The 13,461-nt window shown below is 50.1% G+C and overlaps 1 protein-coding gene across 1 annotated transcript in view; it reads right to left on the reverse strand.

Annotated features, from left to right (window-relative positions):
* Positions 1–12,216, reverse strand: part of CDK18 (cyclin dependent kinase 18) — a 70,708-nt gene extending 58,492 nt beyond the window's left edge. Inside the window, exon 1 of the mRNA XM_054027234.1 lies at positions 12,028–12,216. The gene's annotated coding sequence lies outside the window, so the exon portion shown is untranslated. The remainder of the gene's footprint in view (positions 1–12,027) is intronic.
* Positions 12,217–13,461: the final 1,245 nt, after the last annotated feature.

Raw genomic sequence — 13,461 nt, forward strand, 5'->3', positions numbered from 1 at the left:
CGTCACAGAGGTTATCTGTGTCTTGTCTTTTTCGCTTCACAATAAATAAATAAATAACAACTACCGGGGCTCCTCTTCCCAGAGCAGTCGGAGGAATCCTTTGGGGATTTCTGGCTTGGACCACGTGAGCCAAAAGTTAGACTTAGCCCTGCAGAATCTTCCTCCGCACAGGACAGAATTTTACAATTCACCCCCACCACCTCCCTAAACAAGGGGACCGGGTGACGATGGGATACCATGCTGCAGATGCTCTGTGGCACTGACTGTCTAATGGCTGCTTAGTGGCCTATGCAGCATGAAGTTTATGGTTTCACTCCCGTTTCTGTGGACACCAAACTAGGCTCAGCAGAGAGGCCAGGGACCGTCCATGGAGGCTGAACCACGCTCTCATGGAGAAGGGAGGTCCCTCCAGGTTGGCGCTGGAGACACTCTGGTGTAGCAGTGCTGGGGGGATGCATACCTGCGCTGGACCTGCTTTCCAAGTAAATAGAGGCCTTGAATCGCCAGGGCTGTTAATTTACCACCTACCACCAGTGCTGAACGCACTGAAAAATGATCAATGCATTTATTGTAGAGGGCTGCAGAGTCAGTGACCTCTCCCCTAGATGTGGTCTCCATAGTGCAGGGCTTGGGGAACACTGGCAGGGCTACATTACAGAGCTGTTTCGTAGTCACCCCCCAGGTGGTGCCTGTGACGTGGATGGGACTAACACAGGGCTTCAGTCTGCAGTGTGGTCAAACTGGCACCTTTCATGAACACTAAAAATAACGTCTAGAGAAGTCCAGTCACAGCACTGGGGAATAAGCTGATTTGCTACGTCTATTCTAAGTGTCTGGCAGACAACACAGCAGGCCAGACTCCACTGTGATGGGCAAAATATAAGAAGCTGAACAGAACAGACTGGGTCCAATTTCTCACTCTGCCATATACTTCCTGTGTCACCTTGGGCAAGTCACTTAATCTCTCTCTGCTTCGGTTCCCATTTGCAGAACGGAGATAATGACCCTCCTTGCTCCCAGCCTTGTTCTGTCATGTCTATTCAAACTGCAAAACCTTTGGGGGAGGGACTGTCGTTCGTCCGGGCGTGGTCCCTAGCACAATGAAGCCCCAGTCTCAACTGGGCTCTAGGTACCACTAGGTGCTACTGTTATACAAATAATACCAGGAATAGAATAGAATAGAATAGAATAGAATAGAATAGATCCATTGCTGTTGTAAGTGGGTGTAGTTCCAATGGAGACTCCAACTGACTCCAGTGGAACTACACCAGTTTGCACCAACTGAGAACGGGGCCCAGACCCCTTATTTAACAATAGCGGATAAGTGGAGATGTGTTCCTTCTCTCTGCAGGATTTGGAGGTTCTGTAATTATCGGAAAGGCCACGTAAGCAACTATTTGATGCTGGGACTAGACAAAAGATTTTGTCTGTGCTAAGGGTAGGGCAGATTCCTAAGAGGTCAGGAACAGGAATCGGCCATTTATGCAATTACCACATAATGATTCAGAGATAATTCTGAGTTGGTTGCTTCTAGGGGATTTCTGTAGCAAAAAGAGCATTAAATGTCTTAGGGTGGGTGGAAACTTCCCTAGAAAACACTTTGCTGCTTTTCCTTTGTATGTGAATTTACCCTTTCAGCTTGAAGAGCGAAGGACATTATGCAGGGAAAGGTTACTGTGCCCAGCCAGCCAATCCCTTTAATAATAGCCTTCTACAGCACCTTTCGCTTGAGGATCTCCAACTTTTCACCTGACACCGATAAAGCTTCAGCCCCACGGTGAGAGAGGTAAGTATTATCCCAATACTCTTCACTGCCTTTCCTCATCGGTTTGTAAAAGTACTGGCTTTCTCCCACTAGGAGGTTACACTGCATTGGTGGGAAGAGATTCCTACCACTATATTTTTAAATAAAGCACTTTGGGCCAGATTTTTTTAAAGTATTCAGGCGCCTGAAGATGCAGCTAGGTTCAGAAAGGCTATAACTTCTGCTGAAATCTGTGGAAGTTAGGCCCCTAAATACCTTTGAAAATCTGGCCCCTTTGAGAGCTGTCTGGATGAAGTTCAGCAGCACGGGCCACACCACAGCTCCCTATCACCTGCCATTCATCAAATGATACTTTCCAATATCTACCCGGCCACTGAGCAATCCACGACACACTGGACGGTACAAAGGCAGGGTTCAGGTTGACGTTTCAGGTGGAAATACACCAATGTATCTTGGAATGGCTCATTTTAATGCTGCTGTGATTGTTAATGGCGTGTCAGAGAGCTTAGAGCTTTGGATAGAGGTCTTTTTCAATTATTTTTTAATTCACAATAAAGAACACACATAAACGGGGATTTTGGAATTTTTCCCTGTTTTGCAGAATCACATATTTAAATCTGTTTTGAGGCTGCAGAGTTTAAGATCAGCCCAGAAATTCAATTCTTTTGGATTCAAAAATTCAATTTAAAAAAGAACCCAATAATTGCAGCTCTCAGGTCTGCTGGGGAAAGAAACCAAATTTCTCTCTCTCTCTGTCCTCCCCCTGCACCAACACACACACTTTACTCCAACCCCAAAACTAGAAGGATTTGTTAGGAGTTTCCACTTGTTTGTTTCAGACTCCACAGAGAGGTGTTAGCAGCACACAAGAGCTGTGATAGGAAGTTCAGGCTCTGGGATTGTGGAAGGGACGTTATCAGGGTTTGATTGTGTGACGGGTCCCGTCAATACACCTGAACAGAAGACAAGAGGCTGAGAAGTGGGAGATCACACTCCTTCATCCCTCCTTCCCATTCAGGATCACAAACTTCCCTGTGGCAGCTACAGTAATTGCCAGAGTAACTCATGGAAAACAACATACTCCGATACTTTTAAGCTAACTATTAATACAATTTAGCAGCAGGGGGGAAAAGGAGAGCCAGACCCATGCAGCAACCTACGAACTATGGTCCGTGGATCACAGTTTGAGAACAACTGCCCTAAACCATTCTCGCAGCAGCTGTACCCTCAAGATATTTTTTTTTTTTTCAAAAGAAGGGCCTGGAAATCAGGTAAGGCTAAGGGCTGGTCTACACTACCGCTTAACTCGATGTAACTTACGTCGCTCAGGGGTGTGAAAATGAGCCGATGTAGCGTGGTAGTGCCCAACGCTACCTCCCTGAGAATGTTAAACTCACAGAACCCGAGGGCTTGAGAGAGACAGATCATCCGATGCTCAGGATGAACGTTGCCTTCAATAATAAACATAATATGGCAGACACTGAAAAATAATTTAAAAACATCTCACGTTATTCTTGCCCCTGGGGAGATGAAAAGGAGAAAGAGAGAACCACGTGTGTCTGATGCCAGCTATGTCACTTAATGCATCTCTGGATGGTGCTTAGAGTCCACAGTGATGGGCATGGTATAAACAGTAGAACAGAATAGAACAGAACAGAACATGACCTGGGTATTTCTTCCCAGACGCAGAATCTTGCAGAATAAATTAATTTTCTCCCACATGTTCTTTGCATTGAAAATGCACTCTTGACCCTCGGCCAATTTAAACATGTTTCAATAGGAAGCCAGGCTCTGAATATTCAGTGTGGTGGCTGGAGGAACATTTACCAGGCAGGAGAGAATCTATAATGGGATCTTGTTTGACAGTGAACATCTCCAAGTCTGACCTTAACCCTTCCAGAGATAATTTCCCCTTGGACCACTCCACCCAGGTTATGCCCTAGAACACCACCGAAAAACACAGAGCAGTGTGTTCCTTTGGCACCAGCTGGGTGCCTAGTCTCCAGCAAAAGACATCCTGACCAGAAACATGCTGCATGAACTGAATCTTCGCTCCAAGAGACTTAAAGGTATTCAAGCACCTAACTCCCACTGAACTCAATAGGAGTTAGGCATCTAAATTCCTTAACAAACCGGGCCCTAATTCCCTTAGTCTCCTAAAAAAAATCTCATCACTGAGCAATGGAAAGAATCCCCAACTCTCCCATGAGCCCCAGCACCCCACTGCTGTCATTAGTTGTACAAGGATGTTGCTGCTGGTAACAGCATCTTCTATTTCCCAAGTTTCAGAGTAGCAGCCGTGTTAATCTGTAGCCACAAAAAGAACAGGAGTACTTGTGGCACCTTAGAGACTAACACTTTTATTTGAGCATAAAGGGAGCCCACTGCCCTGCAGCTAAAAATCCAGATGGATTAAAGCGACACTAACAGCCACCTGCTTTGTTTTTCCAGGTTAATTTCATTAATTGATTTATTTGACTCTCACCCCAGCTCGCTCTTCTAAAAGCAGGAAAATAATAAACTGACAAGTGTCACATCGGGAGCTGGGAGCCAGGACGCCTGGGTCCCATGCCCAGCTCTGGCAATGACTCATTTTGAAACAGGAATAGGTCACTGTGCACAAGCTAGCTTTTAGCCGTTCTGTGCCTTGTTTTACCCATCTGTAAAACAGGGATAATAATACATAGCCAGGGCCGGTGCAAGGATGTTTCACACCCTTGGCGAAACTTCCACCTTGTGCCCTCCCCTCTCCCCAAGTCCTGCAGCAGCTTCCCACCCCCCCCCCGCCCTGAGGCACCCCCCCTGCGGCAGCTCCCCACCCCCCCTCCGCCCTGAGACGCCCCCCCACAGTAGCTCTCCACCCCCCACCCCCCCAGCCCGGGGAGCCATGCCGGCAACTCCCCCAGCTCACCTCTGGTCCGCCCCCTCCCCGAGCCCCGCGGCAGCTCCCCACCCCCCCCCACCCTGAGGCGCCTCCCCCATGCAGCTCCCCCCTCTGCCCGGGGAGCCGTGCGGCAGCTCCCCACACCAGCTCACCTCTGCTCCGCCTCCTCTCCGAGCATGCTGTCGCTGCTCCACTTCTCCCGCCTCCCAGGCTTGCGGCGCCAATCAGCTGTTTGGCACCGCAAGCCTGGGAGGGAGAGAAGCGGAGCGGGGTGGTGACCGGGGCGGCCGAAGATCCGGTTGCCGCCGAAGAAAATGCCGCCCACCAAATGCTAGTGTCCTAGGCAACCGCCTAGGTCGCCTAATAGGTTGCACCGGCCCTGTACATAGCTCAAGGGTGTTGTGAGAGTTAATGTTTGGAAGGTACTCACTAATTATTACTAATTAAGTATCTTCATTAGCAAGGCCATTCTTTATATGGCTCATGTAGAATCTCTGCCCTCACCCTCCACACACATTTTTGAAATTAACACCATTTCATCCGGGTTATTTCTTTCTTTGTGCATCAACAGCAGTGATACTCCTGCTCTGGCAATCCTGTGTGATCCCAAAATGCTGGAGGTGGCCAGCAGTCCGTGCTGACAACATTACATCAAAGAGTAGTAATTTTTAAAAATATTGTTATGAATATTACATTAATGTCTACATGCCCCAACCAAGATCAAGGCCCCATTATGCAAGGCACTGCAAACGCACTCAGTGAGTGATTGTCCCTGCTTCAAAGAGCTTACAAATTAGGCAAGACAGACAAAGAGGAAGAAGACGTGCAGAGTGGCGAAGTGACAGGCCCAAGGTCTCTTGGCTGGTCAGTGGCAGAACCTAGACTAGAGTCCAGATCTCCTGGCTTCCAGTTCAATGCACTATCCGCTACCCCATGCTGACCCGCTTGTTTCCTAGGATCAGAGTGGTGATTTCTCTCAACCAGCTGCTTCCGCAAAATGAAAGTCTGAACCACAGGGCATTTCCCCAGTAGCATAGCTGGAAAGGCAAGGCAGATCCAGGACCCAAATTATTTGATTGCAGCTGCAATGCTACTATTAAACAGTCTCTGGCAATACCACTGCTCCTTAAGCCACTTCAGTTGTGCTGTGATAACATGACACTTGCTGTTGGCATTCAGAGCATGATTGCTATATCGATCCTTCCTCTCTATCAACCACAACCCCCATTATCTAATCCAACCAATCTAATGGCTCTAGTCTAAAGGGTTTTTCTATAGCGCCTCTCCCCTGATGCCTAGAGCACGGCATGTGCCTCCCCCCGCACCTGCCTTACAATTCATTTTCTGCCACCCTACATATTGGTTTATCTACACCAACATTTAGGGCCGGTCTACACTTAAAATGCTGCAGCTTCAGTTAATCCACCTGCATGAAAGGTGGTAGCTATGTCGACGGGAGAAGCCTGTCTACACTAGGGGTTAGGTCAGTATAGCTCTGTAGCTCAGGGGAATGGATTTTTCACACCCCTGAGCATTGTAGTTATACTGATGTAAGTTGATAGCATAGAACTGGCCTTAGCTCGCTGCAGGCTGGAGTGAGAATCTACCCTTCACTAGCGTGCTGACACTGACTGTCCATGTGGATCCTGCTGAGGGGTTTGTTAACAGGCTTTGCTCTAGTCCTCTTTGAAACAGGAGTAGATTAAAACCCATTAAGGAACTCTGAATGTGTGTCATCAGGGTCCGCACAGTTAGTGCACGGTAGGCGAGTGCCAGTTCGATTCCCAACCCTCGCTGCCAGCTAATTGTTCAAGAGAGACACCTTTGCTCATCTGAAAGTAGGCGACCCATGCCTCAGTCCCAAGCACCTCCCTGCCTCAGCCCAGATGGCTCAGGAAGCCCTATAAATAGCCCAGGCAAGATGTACAGTTATGAAGAAGGCAGGTGGCAAAGATACGTACAAACTGCTGCAGGGTTGTTTTATTTTTTCCTAATGATCACTCCTCGGATTAGATGTTACCAATAAATCATTCGCTGCCCCCTGGATGCGTCGGATGTTGGGAAACGGGTATTTGGAAGTGACGCACAAACGTATCACTCAGAGCAGCAGGTAAAGACAGTCGTGGGACAGTTTCAGAAGAGGGTAGTCAGTGTCTCTCTTGCCTGGACTCCTTAGGGCAGTGGCTGTCAAACTTTTGCACTGGTGACCCCTTTCACATAGCAAACCTCTGAGCGCGACCCCCCTTATACATTAAAAACACTTTTTTATATATTTAACACCATTATAAATGCTGGAGGCAAAGCGGGGTTTGGGGTGGAGGTTGACAGCTCGTGACCCCCCCCCTTATAATAACCTCCCGACTCCTTGAGGGGTCCCGACCCCCAGCTTAAGAACCCCTGCCTTAGAGCTACTCTATTGCCTACCACCACATTGTCCCTCTAAGCAGTGGCGAGCTACGTGTTTTAAAACTCCAAAGTGACTCGTGATTTGGGCTGTCTCAACCGCTGGAGCCCAACTTGAGATACTTTAAAGGGGCTTGATCTTCAGGAAGTGCTGAGCACTCGCACTCTGAAAACCAGCCCCTTATACAGTGTCTCTCACTATTGTAGGTCCTCATAGGTCCCCGTTTCCATAGCATCTGGACATCACACTGTCCTTTAAACGTATTTATCCTCACAACACCCCTGTGAGGTAGGAAAGTGCTACCATTTCCACTGTACATCAGGGAGCCGGCACAGAAAGGCTCAGTGATGTAGTCAAGGTAACACAGGAAGACTGCGGTGGAGCAGGGACTTGAACCCAAGTCCTAGGCTAGTGCCTGAACCGCTGGACCATCCTTCCTCTCTATGAATCATGCAGCCAAAAGCACTAGCCCCGTGTTAGAAGATGTGGACCATTATGCACGGTGCCCCTAGGCCAGAACTTTCAAGAGAGCTCAGCTGCCTCTCAGGCACCTATCCAAGGGGCCAGGTTTGCAGGAGAATTCAGCACGTTGGGTGTGCGTTGAGTGCTGGGTTCTTTGGAAAATCTGGACCCAGAAGTGTCCCAATGGCCGCGGCCGGGTGCTGAGCACTTCTGAAAATCGGGCTCTTGCTTAGGTGCCTTAGAGGGAGCGGAGTTCTTTAGACAATCGGGCCCTGATTGTGGTTGCTGAGCACTTGCATATCTGCGTCTGAGCCGGTCTCTAAAAACAGCTCGAAAATGCAGAAGATAGCAGAATACTGATCTCCAATTGCAACCGGGAAATCGACAAGACTGGACTGCACAAAAGAAGGAGAGAGAGAGAAGAAAAGCAAGAGACCGCACAGACCACAGCAGCAAGGAGGCATCAGTGTAGATTTGCCTGACAGTCTAAAGCTTGGTCGCTTTTCACAGCTGTCTGAAAGTAATTTTCACTCCAGCTTCTGTTCCAGCAAGGGTGGCAGGCCAGTGGTGTGGGCGAGGGCTGTGAGTGGCTAAGCAACTGGGGAGCCGAGGAGCAACTTTGGCTGCAGGGGAAATGCTACCTTAAAAGGGACCTTGATTGGAAAAGAAAGAGCGTGACCAGGAGACCAGGATGCTGTATTTGGGAAGAGATTGTCTCTGCCGAGCTAACTGCGTGCAAGATTGCAATCCGGGCCTTTGCACCTACAGCAACCAACAGGTGGTGGTTTGTTTTCTGTTTCTTTTCCAGCAGCAGTGAGTTAGTCAGGAAGGGATAAGAAGACAAATTCAACAGGCAGATCCCCGCCGGGATGCCATTTGCTGAAAGGAGCCAAGTGACCTCTAAAATTAGATGCCTATTAAACATTAGAGATGCTTGGATGCAAATCAAGGCAATGTCAGTTTGCAGGCTTTGGGCTGAGTTTTGGCAGGGGGGTGGAGCCGATGCACCAATAACTCAGAGCAAAACTGCGTTTCAGACCTTTTTGAGAGTTCTGAGTGGCCTGGAGGACTGAGCCCAAGGCTGGGAGCAGGGCCAGCTCCAGCTTTTTTTGCCGCCCCAAGCGGCGAAGAAAAAATAAAAAAAAAAGATAAAGCTGCGATCGGTGGCACTGCAGCGGCAGCTCTGCCGCGCCGCTTCATTCTTCGGCAGCAGTTTGGTGGCAGGTCCTTCCCTCCGAGAGGGACCCAGGGACCCACCGCCGAATTGCCGCCGAAGACTCGGATGTGCCGCCCCTTTCCATTGGCTGCCCCAAGCACCTGCTTCCTGCGCTGGTGCCTGGAGCCGACCCAGGCTGGGAGTTAGGTGCCCAGCGTTCTTGCTCTACCATCAATTCCACTTCGCCTCCATATCTCAGGTTCCCCATCTGTGAAATGGAAACCTTCCTCAAAGGGAGGTTGTGAGGATGCTGTTGTACATACAGCACCATGGAAGCTCAAATGTTTATTTGGACACGTCGAGATTTTCTCAGACAACCTGCCCCAAGTTTCAGGTGTGTAATGAAGCCAGAAGAGTGTTCCAGGGTTTGTAATGAATGATTCATCTGTCTCCAGAAGGCCAGAGTGGGACCAATGGACTCAGAAATGTGCTGCAGCCTGAAAACTTTAATGCAAACATGATGTCTGTGAAGTGATTGCAGTCCACCCAGTGTCACATGTGCACATAAACCTATAACTTTTGTTTTCAGCAGGTGGCCAGGGCTCTGCCTGTGACACAGAAAGTGGAAGGATTGTCTGGGATTCAGGGGCTTAGTTCTCAGCTCTGCCACAGGCTCCCTGAGTGACCTTGGGCAAGTCACCTCATCTCTGTTCCTCCATTTGTAAAATAGGGCTAATAATCCTTCTCTTGTCTATTTAGACTGTACACAACTTCAGGCAAGGACTCTCTCTCACTATGGGTATGTGCCTGACACAATATGGCCCCATCTCAGAGGAATTCTAACCACTACCATCATAAATGCATCTGGAATACATTAGCCAAATTTAAAACAGCCAACTCAGAAGCCAGGGTGCATGGCTACTGCACTATCGTCACCCATAATGTATGAACATGACACACAATAACTACACACTCCATCCAGTGAAACCTGTCGTTAGCTTCCATTCAAGGGACCTAAAAGAGTGGCCAATTAGTGAAAGTGGCCTTCACAAAAAATACAACACTGAAAATAATACTCTGTGCTTCCAAAGCACCTTCCATGCCAGCATCTCAATGCTCAGTGCAGACCCGAATGAGCAAACCTCACGGAGCGATGCAAGGTCACAGTTCACTGATGAAGACACTGAGGCACAGATGTTAAGTGAGTGGCCCAAGGTCCCCGGGGGAATCTGTGGCAAAGCCAAGAATAGAATCCAGATCATTTGACTCCTGTTCTTTAGCCATAAGACCTTCCTTTCTTTTCTAATGAGGGGGCTTCCAGCCTTTGCTGGGGAGATTATTCCACTGTCTAACTGATTTCACCCTGAGGAAATTTCCCTGATATGGTGCCTACATTCTCCTATGCCCAAATCAATCCTGTTACTCTCTGATCCTTCCCATATGCTGCCCCACCCAGCACCCCTCACACACCTCAGTGGGGTTGGCTGTAGTGTCTGAAAGGCTCTATGTGAAGTAAGATGTCTAGAGACCCATCCAGTTCCCTCCTCACCTGTCACCAGGCCTGTGAGGTTGGAGCTGGGGAGTCAGGAGTGGCAACGTGGCACTCCTGGGTGCGTAGGCTAACACAGGCCTACAGTTGCTTGCGCATCTCACACAGAAGACAAACCCGAGTCAGTCAGTGGAGGCATGCCTGCGAAATTTCTAAACCCCTCCAGTAAGGGGCAGCAGTCCCTGGAAAGTACTTCTCCCTTACTGGCCAGGTGAGCTGGCACCACTCCTCTCACCCACACTGGCAAAACCCTCCAGCATGCAGACAGGACCAGTGCCAAAGGGGCCTTCACTGTGCCAGTTGGCAGAGTGACCTATCAGGAGAGTGGATGGTTCTGATCTCTAGTCATGCAGCAGGGAGGCGGTATTGCCTAGTGGACAGAACCCCAGCTTAGGGGTCAGGAGAGCTGGGATCTGCCACTTACTTGTTGCAAGCCCTTGGGCATGTCACTTCCTATGTGCCTCACTTTCCTATACTCAGGGAATGATGCTACTTACCCAGCTTGTAAATGTGCTTAGAGAGCTAAGAGGGAAAAGTGCTAATTATGATTAGTGAGTCTAAATATCTGGCGTTTGCAGCGGGTAACTGTTTTCAAGCTAATTGGGGTTTTTTGGTGGCCTCTCAGGAGCCTTTTCACAGCCACCCGGGGATGGAAAGCAGCCCCATTTCGCATTTATCACACATTCAGTCTGGGGTTTGTTTTTCCGCTCTGCCCAAACCATGTTGCCACTGAAAATGCCCAGCAGTGTAACTGAACCCGAACCACTGGTTACCCTGCAGCAGCCAGAGCTCCAGGCATACGCACCCCTCCTCAACTTTAACAAAACCCACTGCCGTTCCATTAACCCTCTGCCTGCTGCCTGTGCAGAGTGCCCCCCCCCCCAGACACACAAACAAAGCCGGAGCCTCAGGCTGGAGGCTGATGCTTCTTCCCTTTCAGAGTTAATGCCACCATTGTGCCAGTCTGTCGGCACCGCTCATTCTGGGTTGTTTCCATACAGAGACCGGCCAGTTGGTTAAAGTGTCACTGGCACCAATTCTAGTCCTGGCCTGGCAAGGATTTGGGTTGCAGGCATTAACCATCTGGTCTAGGTAACTTCTCCCCACCCGCGATGAGGGCGGTGATGATGAGGGAGCTGAAGGAAGCAACACTTAGGGGGCAACTTCCCCACATATCTGGGAATGTGGCAGAGCTACAGCGAGAGGCAAAGGACACTGGCAGCCACAAAAAGTGCAGCGTGAGGGGAATGCACACATCCAGGGAGAACGTCCCCCGCCTGAGCACGTGAACAGATGTCACACCGAGACTTCAGTGTCATCTCCTCCTAACAGCAGCCTGGCAAAGTTTCATACTGGAGGCAACAGATTTTCCCCTCCTCTCCCAGCCGGCCGGCTTCCTTCAGAGACGGGCCAATATCGTGCCTTGCGAGCAAACTCCTCTGGGTTTTGGAGAAAGGCGTGATGGAGGGGAGGGGGAACACGGCTTCCGAAATGCCCCGCACCAAAACCAAAACACACACAGGAATCTCTTCTGCCAAGGAGGAGACCAGAATATCCTACTGCTACATTTGGCATAAAGCTGATCTGATCCCCCGGCCCCCAACTACCCTCACGCCCTCTCCCACAAAGTACAGCATGCCACCAAGAGATCAATAATCCCCACCGAGGAAGCTGTGCTGGGAAGCCAGCGGGATATAAAAGGGGAACTGCTCCTTTAAAAGCAAACCCCACTCTGCCGTACCTTTGCTCTGTTTACATTGCAATGTTGGTGAAATGTAACCGCACAAGGGGAAGAGCCAGTACTTACACGCTGGAGAAAGAGGAGACTCTCTTTTCTTTCTTTCTTTTTCTTTCAGATCAAGTCCACTTTTGCTTCCCCACGTCTCTCCCGTCTCCGATCTCTCCCCTGCGCCAGCCGGGCTCGTCTGCCTGGCGCACTTCACTCCCCGAAAAGGTAAGAAAAGAGTCTTCCCGCAGCAAGGGCTGCAAGAGGCACTGAGCAAAGGGCGGGGAGAGAGAGAGAGAGAGAGAGAGAGAGAGAAATCCTCCCAGTAAGGCTGGAGTATTTCATGTGTGACACTGGCTCCTCCCCAAAGCTGACATCCCTGCCGGGCAACTGCCAATCCTGGGGGGGTAGCAAGCCCTGCTTGGCTCGGGCTCAGATGTCTTTTCCCGAGCTGTCCCAGGCATACAAGGATGGGTGGGTGCACAGTGTACTTCTGGATGGCAGCAGCTCATTTGGAAAACAAATCTGGCCTCTGATCCCCCTTCCCACCCACCCAAACCCACGGTATGTCTTCACTGCAAAGATTACTCAGGCTCTTAGTAGGGGGCTGTCCACACACAAAACCCTCTCCCCCTGGGGCGGGGGTGCTTTCAACCCAGGCTAGCTGGACAGGCTGGAGGTGTAGGCTAGAGCCCAGGAGCCATTTCCGGTGGACTGGTAACTCACCCCCTCGGCAGTGTGGACACTGGCAAAGAGCCTAACAAGCCTTGCAGCAGCATCAGGGCGGCATCTCCCTGTTGGGCACCGTCAGCCATCGTTCCAAGCAGCAAAATCCAGCCACAGATTCCCCACCCCTCCGTGCCCCAAGGCGGATCGATCTGAAGTCTGATTCAGCCCATGGCAGACAGAGTAGCTGGCTGGGAAGTTTGGTTTTAGAACCGTCCCTGCCCCATGGAACAGATTCCCCAGCTGGTGGAAACGAGTGAGGCTCGATTGGCTTCAATGGAATGATGCTGATTTACACCAGGTGAGGATCTGGGCCGCTGGTGCCAAAGCTCAGAGTTCCAGCCACTCAGAGGGACAGAGAGTCCGCTGTAAAATTCTGTCCAGAACCTGACTGTGAGCCCTGCTCCGACCCCCGAGTTTGGGTCGTACTTCTCTTTCCCTCAGCAGGGCCCTCTGCAGAATATGGCCAGCACCCTGGCTATTCCCAGCTGCCCTAGGGGGCACAAACCAGGGAAGCCCTGGAGGTTGCTCTAAGCTGCAGACGATGCAGGAGATGAACTGGACCCTAGCAGCCTCCACATAAAGCCAGTGTTGTCCACTCTCACTGCCCTGATCCCAGCACCAAGCTCATGTGGGATGAATCTGACTCCCAGCATGAAAACACCAACAACCAACCAACCTGTGGCATGAAAACATAAGGCTGGGGAATTGGTTGCCCAAATCTTTTAGATTTCTACTTATCAGCCTAGTGCGTTTCCATTGGATTCTGTGTTTGCAGCATGATCATCT

This window comes from Malaclemys terrapin, chromosome 4 (assembly GCF_027887155.1).
Source record: "Malaclemys terrapin pileata isolate rMalTer1 chromosome 4, rMalTer1.hap1, whole genome shotgun sequence".
In the NCBI taxonomy this organism is placed as follows: Eukaryota; Metazoa; Chordata; order Testudines; family Emydidae; genus Malaclemys; species Malaclemys terrapin.